Source organism: Paroedura picta, chromosome 8 (genome assembly GCF_049243985.1).
Source record: "Paroedura picta isolate Pp20150507F chromosome 8, Ppicta_v3.0, whole genome shotgun sequence".
NCBI classification, from domain to species: Eukaryota; Metazoa; Chordata; class Lepidosauria; order Squamata; family Gekkonidae; genus Paroedura; species Paroedura picta.
The window spans coordinates 11,436,110-11,450,000 of record NC_135376.1 but is presented as its reverse complement, the minus strand read 5'-3'; the positions used below and the strand labels follow the sequence as shown (position 1 = coordinate 11,450,000).

The window sequence follows — 13,891 nt, the reverse complement described above, 5'->3', positions numbered from 1 at the left end:
GTTGGCAGCCCTTGTTGTTTGTGCCTTTCATCTGTCGGGCACATGTGTCACTACCCTGAGGCCACACACAAACACAACGCTCCCTATTCCTGTTATTGAACATTTATTTAGTGCGAGGAACAGAACAGAGAGCACGAATGGCACCGTCCAAGCCCAGAGGGTTTGTAATTTACATTTATTGACTGAACAGGAGGTTGGGAAGAGGGAGATTTATAAGCGCCCACACCTGTTCTGGGAGGACGTGTGTTCCGAATACCTGTAGGCCTCCAGAGCTGAAGTTCCATCTGCTAAGCACACTACATAATTAAACATCGCCCACCTATAAATGTGCCGAGAATTACCACGTCCTGTCGAGCCAAAGCCCTCGCACTTCAATTTACCCGTTGATGTATTTCTACCTCCTGAACTAACACCCTGGTCTCGACAATCTAAATAGCTGCGGCAGCTTGTGGAGCAGCTGCTGCTGTGAGATCTTCCGTGCTCTCCTGTGTCGTTTCGAGTCCCGTATGAGAGCCAAAGTGGTGTGATGCAGGGGTAGTCAACCTGTGGCCCTCCAGATGTTCATGGACTGCAATTCCCATGAGCCCCTGCCAGCGTTTGCTGGCAGGGGTTCATGGGAATTGTAGGCCATGAGCATCTGGAGGACCACAGGTTGACTAACCCTGGTGTAATGGTTAGAGCAGGGTTTCCCAACCAGCGTGCTGGGATACAGCAGTGAACCTCGAGAGCCTTTCTGATTTACTGCGGCATGGGGATTTCAAGATGGCGGGCGCACAGAGCCAGCAGTCATTGCTTCTTCCATTATGGCTTGGGTGAGTTGACCCGAAGGGCCACCTGTTTGGGATTAGACATGTTTTTAATGACATATAGGGCATTGCAGGCAAAGTGTGATGGGGTGGCAGCTGTTTTGTGCCCCCCCCCCCACTCTGTGTCAGAATTCCAAAGGTGCCTATAGGCTGCAAAAAGGCTGGGGATGCCTGGTAGAAGGACTGTATGCCATCCCAGTTCATTCTCTTGGGGTCTGTGTGTGTTCTCGGTTTCAAAGCCACTTTATCCAAACCATGGAGATCAAACGAACAAGGAAGCATGGCCACCCATGGCAAACACTATCCCCAACTACACATATGAAGAAGAAGAAAGAAGAAGAAGAATTGGTCCTTAGATGCCACTTTTCTCTAACCAAAGGAGTCTCAAAGTGGCTTCCAATCGCCTTCCCTTCCCTCTTCCCCAACACACACCCTGTGAGAGAGGTAAGGCTGAGAGAGCCCTGAGATTACTAAAGAAGAGTTGGTTCTTATATGCCGCTTTTCTCTACCCGAAGGAGTCTCAAATCGGCTTACAGTTGCCTTCCCATTCCTCTCCCCACAACAGACATCATGTGAGGTGGGTGAGGCTGAGAGAGCCCTGATGGCGAGCCCAAGGTCAACCAGCTGGCTGCATGTGGGGGAGTGCAGAATTGAACCTGGCTCACCAGATTAGAAGTCCGTACTCCTAACTACTACACCAAACTGGAGAAGAACATCTGCTTAGCCTTTTCCTGAACCTTGCCTAGAGTCAGGGAATGTTATTTAATTTAATCATCTGCCTTCCTTGCTGAGACTCCAGGGGGATGACACAAGGCAAAGCAGAGAGCCAGCTTGGTGTAGTGGTGATGAACGGCAGTCTCTAGTTTGGAGAACTGGGTTCGATTGCCCACTCAACCTCCATACACAGCCAACTGGATGCCCTTGAACTAGTCACAGTTCTCTTTGAGTCATTCTTGCAGAGGAGTTCTGTTAGAACTCTCAGTCCCACCTACCTTGTAGGTTGTCTGTTGTGGGGAGAGGGAGGGAAAGATGTTTCTAAGTCACTTTGTGACTCCTTTGGGCATGGAAAAGTGGGGTATAAAAACATCTGTTCTTCTAAATCAAGAGGATCCATTGTAGATATGGCTCATGTCTTTTGTGGTCCAGCTGGATCCAATTTAGTACTGTATGCTTGTTTTAAACAATAGCTGGTTGCCAACACAGTTGCTCTTTGTCCTTTTTCCTAACGCAATAACCCTGCTGCAGCCTCAGAGATTATAATGCTGCAATGATGGCACAGTCATGTCATTCTGTTCCATGAGAAATTGGATCAAGGCATATTTGAGTGGAAATGCCATTTAATTTGTTTAATATGTGTCAGGCGCCTTCTTTTTAAAGGGGGGAAAAAAGAGAGAGAGAGAGATCGCGATAGCACTTTTTATTGAAATGGAAGCCGAGCTGTCCCATAAAGAACAGATAAACTGGCTTCTCTTCCAAGATGACTTTGAGGGAATAGCTTGTTGCAACGGCACTGAAAAAATCCGTCCCCTGAATGACAGTGAATACATTCAGAACACAGGGCCCATCACTGCCAAATAATGTGCTTTAGCTCTGACCTGGGTGTAAACTGCACAGAGCTTTTATTCCACTCCCAGATCAATTCAGTCCCTGCCGTCTGCACAGAATTTCCATTTTGATTTAGGGCGATTTAAATTTTCCTTCTGCAGCAAGCAGGATTGACACCTCGCTCACTGACTTTCATAGGATGCCTGCTGTTGAACGCTAGCAAGTAGCTTGACCTAGCTGAGTCCTGCATGTCGGGTGCGATCAAGTCACTCAGAGGTTGCTGCCATACCTAAGGTTGCCAACCTCCCCCTGAGGCCTGGAGATCTGGAATTACAGTTGAACAACAGGCAACCAACATCTATCCCCCTCCAGAGAATACAGCTGCTTTGGACTGTATGGCATGATATCTGACTGAGGTCTTCATATTATTATCTCGCATTCACAGGCATACATATGGTTGGTTGCATGTCACTGATTTTGTTATATATATCATTGATTCTTCCCTGTGGCTGCCTCCCACACACACAAACACACACACACACACACACTCGGGTTACCAGCAAAGGGAGCTATTAATGCCATTCCTCAGCCATACAAGCTGTGGCAGTCCTCCTGGTTCTTGACGATGTTATTTGTAGAATAGCAGGGTTTTCCTTCCCCCCCCCCCCCCCCCCCCCGAGACCCTGTCATGTCCATTCATCTTCTGGCCGTTCCTGGACCTGAGCTCTCCAATTTGTGCTTTCTAGTAACAATCGAAGGAACATTTGTAGTATATGAAATCTTCTTCTGAAAGGGGGAGGAAAAAAAAAAAGCAACAACACACGCATGCTTAGCAAAAGTGATGGATGGCCCCGTTCGTGATGCCTCTTTGTAATTCATGGCGTACTGGGAAAGTGACACTGCTTACCCCATTATAACGGCAGGTAGGGTCAGTGCACAATTTTGCAGGGAGCAGACCTTTCCCATTGGAGACACACGGCACAATGCTTACCCGAATGATTTATCATATCCCAGGCCGGTGTGACATTTACAGGGTTGTGCTTACGACTGGGAACGAAAGCCACAATGGGTAATTTAATCCCAGCGTTAAATACCGGCTGTGTTTTGCTCGGCAGCGATTCCTGAATTCGCTTCTGGATTCTGCTGATTTTTCCACCACTGGTCTTTCAGCAGCGTCCAGAAATGCCCATTTGGAGCCCCAGTCTGATTTCGGTCCTGAGCCAGGTGCTTGGGAAGATGACAAGTCTCTTTCTTCCCCCACTGCATCATCCCCATGAGCCTGTGAAGTAAGTTTGGTTGAAAGAGAGTGACTAACCCAAGGATTTAAACTCTGTCTTCCCCAATCCGAGTCTCGTTGTAACCACTATACCAAGGATGGTCAAACTGTAGCTCTCCAGATGTCCATGGACTACAGTTCCCATGAGCCCCTGCCAACATGCTGGCAGGGGCGCATGGAAACTAGTCCGTAGGCACCTGGGGAGTCACAATTTGGCCAACCCTGCACTGTACTATACTTATTTGGGTGGTGTTTAGCCCTGGGTTCCTCATCTCCAGGTGGAAACCACAAAAATAACTAGGCCCCACGGTATGGGTAGCTAACTGTGAAAGGCAATATTGTTACAAAAGTTTATTTTGTTGTAGTGAGAGCTTCAGTAGAGGCCTCCTTTTTTTAATAAACTTACATCTTGGGGCGCAGAGTGGTAAGCAGCAGAAATGCTGTCTGAAGCGATGTCCATGGGGTTGGGAGTTCGATCCCAGCAGCCGGCTCAAGGTTGACTCAGCCTTCCATCCTTCTGAGGTTGGTAAAATGAGTACCCAGCATGCTGGGGGGTAAACGGTAATGACTGGGGAAGGCACTGGCAAACCACCCCATACTGAGTCTGCCATGAAAACACTAGAGGGCGTCACCCCAAGGGTCAGACATGACTCGGTGCTTGCACAGGGGATACCTTTACCTTTACCTTTTACTTATCAAGGAACTCCTTTTTCACTCGCTTATCTAGAATTTAACAGCTCCCAGTAATACTGCTTTCAAATCATAAATCTTCCTTAGAATTTCAATTTTATCTCAAAGGCACATACTCTGGGAGGTACATACTCCCTTCAGGCCAGGGATGCGAACCCAGGCTTTCTCAATCCTAGTCTCAGGTTTTAACCATTATACTATACTTATTTGGGTGGTATATTTAGCATAGGGTTGCCCATCTCCAGGAAATACCACTGATCTCCGGATGACACCTATCAGGTCTCCTGGAGAAAAAAGAGAGAGAGAGAGACTGCCTCTATGGCAGAAAGAGGCAGATTCTGTGGCATTATGCTCCCCTCCATTCCCCAAATCACATCCTCGCCAGGCTCCAATCCTAAATCTCCAGGAATTTCTCAACCCAGAACTGGCAATAAAGAAATATTGGCCCAAGATCACCCAGGAAGCTTCTGTGATGTTGCGGGGATTGGAACCTGAGTTTCTCCGATCCTCATCTGACAGGCACCGCACCAGTTCTCCAAGATTTACTGCCTCTGCATATGGAGGCTCCCATTAGTCGCCATGACTCGTAGGCTTGCCATTGATTAATCTACCTTCCCTGGATCTAATTCCCTTTGAAAGCCATCTGTGCTCGGAGTCATTGCCACGCCGGCTGGCTGTGAGTTCGACAATTAAATCACCCTCTTATTTTTGCCTGTCCGAATCTATCGCCCATCAATTTCATTGGATGTTCCCGAGTTCTTGGATTAAGGGCCGATGTGGAATAGAGAGACCAGTTTCTCTGTATTTGCTTTCTTCTGCCTCAATCGGGTCCTTCCATAGTTGTCCGCATCTGAAGTTAAGATCATTTGGGGGCAAAAAAAAAAATAGTGCCTATATTAGGCTATGAGAAAATCAAGAGGTGGATTTTTAAGACTCCCTAGCAGAAAGAGATATGGAAGTCCATCACAGCCTCCCTTCCAGACCCTCAGCCTGTTCCCGGCTGGCCGGAGATATTTTCACATCCCAGCAGCATGATTTAGCAGCTGTTAGCTCTAAAGGGAAGAGGAGAGGAGATCAATGTTTATTCTTTCATCTAGCGTGACATAACATATCAGGGATGAGCTTTAGTGGTGTGTCCAGCCTATCTTAAGTATCATCTAGGCCTCACCATAACTTACTTATACAACTGGGGAGTCAGGTGCTTGGGAAATGAAATAGACGCCCCACAATGTAGCAGCCGTGTAAAGCATTTGAATAGCTTTTCTAAGAGTTTATTTTCCTTTCAGCGAGGAGATAGACTTGCCTGCGTGTGCATCTGGACACTGAGCTGGGTCCTCCGGGACACATAATAAATGTGACACACACACACACACACACACAAACATTGCTTTAAAAGAGAAAAAAAACCCTGCTGTAAGAGAAGTTAAATGTGTTTGGTTTTAGTTTGGGTTGCCAACCTCTAGGTGGTGGCTGGAGATTGCATGGCATTATAACTGATCACCAGTGGATAACATGTCCACTTTGGAAGGTGGATTCAATGACGTTATGCCCTTCTGAAGCCCCTCCCCAAACCCTGTCCTCCACATGTTCTGTCCCCCAGATCTCCACTTATTTACTGGCTATAGTGGCATGGCCAAGTTATAGTGGCATGGCCCAAACAATCACGCCAGGAACCTTTGGCATAAAAAGCTAAGGGCAACACAACAATTGAACTCAACAGCAATTTTTTGAAGTTCCTGGAGGTTTGTGGGAGGATCCTGGGGAGGGCATTGAGCAGGGCACCTTTTTCTCCAGAGGGAACTGACCTCTGTAGTCTGGAAATCAGTGGTCATTCCAGGAGAATGACCTTCTCTTTTCACCTGGAAATTCCTCTCCCCACAACAGACACCCTGTGAGGTGGGTGAGGCTGAGAGAGCCCTGATATTACTGTTTGGTCAGAACAGTTTTATCAGTGTCGTGGCGAGCCCAAGGCATGCCAGATTAGAAGTCCGCACTCCTAACCACTACACCAAACTGGCTGAGTGGTTCATAAGATGGCTGAATATTCCATCAGTTTCCTTCCTCTTTTTATTTTGTTTTATAGAATCATAGAATCATAGAGTTGGAAGCGGCCATGCAGGCCATCTAGTCCAACCCCCTGCTCAACGCAGGATCAGCACAAAGCATCCTAAAGCATCCAAGAAAAGTGTGTATCCAACCTTTGCTTGAAAACTGCCAGTGAGGGGGAGCTCACCACCTCCTTAGGCAGCCTATTCCACTGCTGAACTACTCTGACTGAATTTTTTCCCCCTGATATCTAGCCTATATCGTTGTACTTGAAGTTTAAACCCATTACTGCGTGTCCTTTCCTCTGCAGCCAATGGGAACAGCATCCTGCCCTCCTCCAAATGACAACCTTTCAAATACTTAAAAAGGGCTATTATGTCCCCTCTCAGTCTTCTTTTCTCCAGGCTCAACATTCCCAAGTCCCTCAACCTATCTTCACAGGGCTTGGTCCCTTGGCCCCAGATCATCCTCGTCGCTCTCCTCTGTACCCTTTCAATTTTAATTTTTACAGAAAGATAACAAAGAACCCTAAAACAAAAACCCACGTCCACAAAGATAACGCACAAAACAACCACACTGATACATGAATTAACTATTTCATTACTTTTGCATTCCCTTTTTATAACAACTTGAGAGACCTTTATCTCTACTCTGATTTCTAATGCATCAACACATATACAGTCTGAGATTACAGATTCTATGTGGGCATGTTTTTTAAGAAAGGTTTTAAAAAAATGTAAGTCTGAGGATTTATGCAATACTTCCAATCAGCTCTCTGTGTTTGAATTTGTATCTATATTTAGGAATATTGTAAATGCATATAGTGTGATAGTTACGCCACTGAGAAAAAGAAAATTGAAAACTCGATTATAAAAGGTTCACATTCTGGCATCATCACAAATATTTGATTTAAGTGGCTCTCCTAATCACCTGGATTAAAGGATATTTGATTTTGTGATTCTGTCTGTACTTTTTCTGGCACCATCTTTGTCTTCTTGGCTTTCAAGTCTCCAGGTAGTAGCAAGAGATCTCCAACTAGTCCCACATGAAAGCTCGTACCTTGAATAAAACTTGGCTGGTCTTAAAGGTGCCCCTGGCCTCTACATTTGTTCTGCTGCTTCAGACCAACATGACTACCCACTGGAAACAAGTCCTTAGGTTAGAGATATTTTCCCTGGAGAAACTGGCTTTTTTGGAATGTGGATTCCATGTTGCCGTACCCCAGGGGTAGTCAAACTGGGGCCCTCCAGATGTCCATGGAATACAATTCTCATGAGCCCCTACCAGCATGAAAGAGGCTCATGGGAATTGTAGTCCATAGAAATCTGGAGGGCCGCAATTTGACTACCCCTGCCATACCCCATTGGGGCCCCTCCCCTAACCTTGCCCTCCTTAGGCTCCACCCACAAACTCTCGGGGAATTTCCCAACACAGAGTTGGCCCTAATAAAAGATACCACACGGAGTGTGTTCTTGCCTTTTTGGGTTTTAGTGTTGAACTAAAGTCCGTCTAGAAGAAGCCAGAAGCCATCTGAAGTGAGAGAACCAGCTTTAGCTGCCTGCAGCCTGAACTTGTTTTCTTCCCCCTGCATTCCAAAAACTGAGCATGCATCATGAAGTGGCAGCACAGCAGTTGCCAAATTAAATCCCATCCTCTTTTTCCACTGAAGAGGAGAGAGATTGATTGGCCAAGCCTAGCGATATGAGCTCAGGGGGGGTTAATGTCCTTGGATCCATCTTCACAACAGTCCCATGAGGTAGCTGCTGGTGGCGGAAATAGGTGTCAAACTGCAGCCAACTTCTTGTAGCTTTTTTTTTTTTACCATTGAGAAATGTTCTTCAGGCTCCGAGAAACCTCAGAAGTGGCGCGTTTGTGCAGAATGTGGTTGGAAAGCAGAGCTGTGTACATGTCCACCCAGAGCCCCTCCCCTTCCCAACTCCTCCAGTCCCATCATTGGACATTTGCAGAGGGGATCAACATGACCATATAAGGGCATGCCACCCAATAAATGTTCAACAAAGTTAAAAATATATATATTAAAAATTAATTAGCTCCCACCCAATCAAGGAACCCCAGCCTGGTGTAGCATTTTCAAGCCAAGAGGTGAGCAGAGGTGGCTTGCCATTGCCTGCCTCCATGTAGCATTCTTGGACTTCCTTGGTGGTCTCCCCTCCAAGTAGCAACTGGGGCTGACTCTGCTTAGCATCTGAGATCTGAGAAGATCAGGCTATCCGGGGCCATCAGGGTTATGGTGAGATTGCCAGCGGGGATGGAGGACCGAAGAAGATCCTGCTAGCTTGTTAGCAGCAAACCAGTAGCATCTGAGGTCCATCTCGGTTGATTCCACAGCCTTCTTCCTGCAGATATTTAGCCTGGGCAGGGCTAGAAGAGTGAGAGCTGCAAATGAAAAGCTGCGTGACTCCGATCAATTTTGGTCTTAGCCAGTGGTTTTTAATATGAGAGAGGCATCATGGTAATCCTGGACTATCCCCAATTTGTATCTTTTAGGGTGTCCAGATCTGGGTTGGGAAGTATCTGGGGACTTTGGGGGTGGAGCTGGGAGTGGGCGGTGTCATGACCAAAGCTTCCCCTCAGAACCAACAGACAGGAGGCTCAGAAATTGGAACGTACACTGAAATTAGTCTTTATTGAACGTACAGAAGCTAAGCATGAATGGAAGTCATAAACAGGTGATTGTCGCAGACATTTTTCCCTGGGGAGCTAGGGCAGTTATACCCTTGGAACTCCTGCCCCCAGAACCATGTAGGAGAGTTGGTTCCCCTGGAGGGACCATTTGATCCGTGAAAGTGTGAAAGTTGGAGCCAGATGGTCTAGCTAACAACCAAGATAGCCAGACAACGTGCATAGCGACTACACTTCCTGCTTACATTCTAAGTGAGAACATGAGAGAACACATTTCCATAACCGCAGGGATCTCTGAAGGCAGGGGAAGAACAAAGAGATACAAGAAGGGTAGGTGGTTGGAGTACAGCTGCAGCCTGGGGGGGGGGGGACTAAAACCAAGATTGACAATGGAACTACACGTTATAGCATGGTAGCATTACCAACAGTAGTAGTAGGAGCAGCAACAGGAGTCGAAGTAGGAGTAGAGGGCTGGCATGGTGCAGTGACCAAGACTGGCAGTCTGTAATCGGGAGATGTGGGTCTGATTCCCCACTCTTTCATATACAGCCAACTGGGTAACTTTGGGCCCATTGCAGTTCTTGCAGAACTCTCTTCCTCACTAGGTGCCCGTGGTGGGGAGAGGAAAGGAAGGTGATTGCAAGCTGCTTTGAGACTCTCTTGGGTAGTAAAATCAGGGTCTTAAAAAGTTATGCTTCAGTGCAACTGTGGATTAAAGAGTATGATGGACTCTGATCTGGAGAACTGGGTCTGATTCCCCATTCCGCCTCTACCTAAGGCCTGCTGGGAGACCTTGGGCCACTCCCAGTTCTCTCAGAATTCTCTGAGCCTCACCTGCCTCACGAGGTACTTGTTGTGGGGAGATGAAGGAAAAGACATTGTAAGCCAATCTGAGCACAGAAAAATAAGGTAGAACACTCTCCTTTTCTTCTTCTTCAAACACTAGCAGTGGATGGCAAGGGGAGGAGCCGAAGGAGGAAGGACCTCCAGTTTTGGCCTACATACAACTGAAGGCCGTGCTGTATCCCATCATCCAGACTTAAGCATAGAGCTAAACATGCTTCATCTCTAGCGCCACTTATTTATAAAACAAGCAACCTGCCTGCGAGTTATGGATTATCTTGTCTACTGTAATCACATTATAAATTAGGGTGCCGTTTTATTCGTTTCAGAGAGAAAAAGCCAAATGAAATACACAAGGAGAGGGCTGCTTTCCCCTTTCCTAGCAGGTTCAGGCGGACTGAAAAACAGCCGAGTTTGTTATCGTCTAGATATAAGACCCAATAACATTTTTTTTCCTTTTTGGGGAAAAGGAATACCTTTGCCATACATCTTGTACATTTTGACAGTGTTTAGGTTCGGCCTCAGATAGATAGATAGGCATTTGCTAAACTCTTCTTCTTCGTCTTCTTTTTATTTTCTTGTCTCTGGTCCCTGCGTATTTTCTCTAAGGGTAAGAGTAAATTTTCTGGAACGCCACATAATAAAGGGGGGGGGAGCATTAAATATATTTCCCTATGCCTTTTTCGTGATCTGTCGGAGCAGGCGAAACTGAAAGTGGAGGGTTCTCCATCATATTGGCTTTTATTTTCTGGGAGGAACTGGATGGCAAACATGTACTAATAGCTGGGTAGAGAAAACCCCTTGGAGATAATGCTGTAGCTCAGTGGGAAGGATGCCGTTCTGACCCACAGAACTGCCAGTCTGTTAATTGGCAGGGAGAAGCAAGACGAAACCATGACTCCAAACACTTAACAAATGAAAATAATGACAGTCCTATGACAGAGAGTACCTGAACAGGGCTAGGCCAGGCTTGCTCAACCAGGGTTTTGTGAAACCCTGGGGTTTCTTGGAGGCCTTGGAAGGGTTTCCTGAATGGGTGGGAGTTAATTCATTTTTATATTCTTTTGAAATCTTTATCAGGTGATGTGACCATATATGGTTATGTTGACCTGCCCCCCCTAAAAAGGACAATAGTCAGCCAGGAGGGGGGTGGGAAGGGGAGGATCCCCAGGTAAGCGTGTCCACAGCTCTACTTTCCAACCATATTCTGCATGATCACCCCACTTCTGGGGGTTCTTGAAGCCTGAAGAATGTTTCAGGGGTTATAGAATCATAGAATCATAGAGTTGGAAGGGGCCAAACAGGCCATCTAGTCCAACCCCCTGCTCATCGCAGGATCAGCCCAAAGCACCCTAAAGCATCCAAGAAAAGTGTGTATCCAACCTTTGCTTGAAGACTGCCAGTGAGGGGGAGCTCACCACCTCCTTAGGCAGCCTATTCTATATATTTTTTTTACCAATGGTAAAATACCAATGGGTTTCTCAATGGTAAAAAAAAATAATAAATGAGTAAGGCTGGGCTAGATGGTAAAAAGAGCCCCCAAGTCAAAGCTGGCTTGTGGTGACTCCATAGGGTCTTCCAGGCAAGACCGCAGCCAAGGTGGTGGTTTGCCATTGCCCTCCTTCTGTGTAGCAACCCATGATTTATTATTATTACTATTTATGCTGTTGATATCCCGCCACTCTTGAGAGTGTCTCACGGTGGGTTACAATCAACAAATGAGAAAACCATGCGATAACGACATACTTTGCACAAAAACACAGCAAGAAGACAGTCTTCTTGGCCATGGTACTGATGTTCCGGAATGCTCTATTCAGGGATATATGTAGGTTGCCAACTTCCAGGTTCCATTTCCCACTTTTTATACTTGATAGCCAGCTTGGTGTGGTGGTAAAGAGTGGTGGCTTCTAATCTGGCGAGCCGGGTGTGATTCCCCACTCCTCCCCCACATGCAGCCAGCTGGGTGACCTTGGGCTAGTCACAGTCCTGTTAGAGCTGTTCTGACCAAGCAGTCCTGTCTGAGCTCTCTCAGTCTCACCTACCTCACAGGGGAGAGGAAGGGGAGGCAATTGCCAACTGCTTTGAGACTCCACTGAGCAGTGAGAAGCGGGATATTACAACTAACTCTTCTTCATCCCTTTTTTTGCAACCCCCCAGGCCTTTTCCTGCCTTTCCCCCCAAAAAGCAGGCCAGACCTCTCCTGTGCCCATTCATACAGCTGTTCCCTCTGCCTTATGCACATATATAGCTTTCTACATGGTAAGAATTAATGTCTGTGCTGCTAAAAATCCTTTATTTGCCATGAAGACAAAAATGAAGCTTATTCTACCTGGTGCACAGCCAAATTTTCCTTGACATACTTAGGCTTTTCAGTCTGCAGATTGTGTCTTTTGGAGAGTATGCCCCTCATATGAATGAATGAATCTAGGAGTTTAATAGTTGCAGTTTTAGGTATAAGAGGATTTACCTTTGCATATCTAAAGCGAAGGCACTTGTGTTCCTTTTCTTATTCCCCTCAGCCCCTGATAAAAGGCTGTGCTCCTCTTTTGTTTTTTAAATAGCTTTATTCTGCCCAAGGAAAGCAGTTTATCTGTACTCGGCTGCCAGTGAGTCTGCTTTAATATTCAGAATATATAAAGATCGGGATTATATCATTCTGACATCACTGAAACCGAATGCTAAACACATCACAGAGAATCCACTTGATTCATTACAGTTGGATTGCACAGCACAAAGCGTGGGTTAACGTTGGGTGTACGACAAGCCCCCAAATACATTATTAACAGGAACGGCACCCTGTTTAGCTTCTGGGAAACATCACGATAATGGTACGTGTGCATTACTTTAAAATACATTCAAGCGGCTTGCAACAACCTCTTTGAAACGGGGATTCGTATAGGCTGCCTAAGGAGGTGGCAGCCTTCAAGCAAAGGTTGGATACACACTTTTCTTGGATGCTTTAGGATGCTTTGGGCTGATCCTGCGTTGAGCAGGGGGTTGGGCTAGATGGCCTGTATGGCCCCTTCCATCTCTATGATTCTATGATTCTATAAACATAAGGGGAGCACCAGTCCCTCTTTGTAAGAACCTGCCAGTGTACTAACAGAAGAGAGCAGAACAGAGATTCCCACTTGGGAGATCACCATATTCATGCTGTTCAGATGCTTCTGCAACATTTTAACGTCAGTGATTATGCGAAGGAACGAGGATCAAATTTAACACAAGAACATAGGAAAAGCCCTGTGGAATCAGATGAGTGGTCTGTCTACTCCTGGCTTTCTTAAGCAGGGTTTTGCAAAAACCTGGGGTTTCTTGATGGCCCTGAATGGGTGGGAATATATTTTTTTAAAATGTTTAAACGTTTATCATATGATATGATCATATATGCTCATGTTGACCTGCCCCCCCCCCCAGTCAATGATGGGCCTGGAGAGAATGGGAAGGGGAGGGGCCCTTGGTGGGCGTGTCCACAGCTCTGCTTCCCAACTATATTCTGCACCATCGGGCCACTTCTGGGGTTTCTCAAGACCTGAAGAATGTTTCAGGGGGTTGTTAATGGTAAAAATATTGAAGAAGGTTGCTCTAGTCTAACATCCTTTGTTACTCAGTAGCCCACCAGATGTCTCATAGCCCCACGTAGAGCCACAAGGCTGAGATGGCCTCCTAGCTTGATGTTGCCTCCTAGAACAGGTATTGGGGGGGGGGGGGGGTTACTGCCTGTTTGTATTGAATTGTCATGGCTACATGAAACTGCCTCCATGGAACAGTCTAATCCCCTTTTAAAGCCAGTTAGGCTTACCAGACTCCAGGAGCTATTACAACTGATCCCTTGGCAAAATAAATCAGTTTACCTGCAGAAAAAAAACAGCAGCTTTGGAAGGTGGACTGTGTTGCATTATATCCCACTAAAGTCCCTCCCCTCCCCAACCCCCCTCCTCAGGCTCCACCCCCAAAATCTCCAGGTATTTACCAACCTGGAGCTAGCAGGACTAAGGACAGCATCCCTGTCCCCTCTCAGCCTCCTCTTCTCCAGGCTGAACGT

The 13,891-nt window shown here is 46.5% G+C and overlaps 1 protein-coding gene across 4 annotated transcripts in view; it reads left to right on the top strand.

Moving 5' to 3' along the window:
- The window catches only part of NAALADL2 (N-acetylated alpha-linked acidic dipeptidase like 2), a 552,606-nt gene that overhangs the window by 234,289 nt on the left and 304,426 nt on the right, over nt 1–13,891 (top strand). The window lies entirely within an intron of this gene.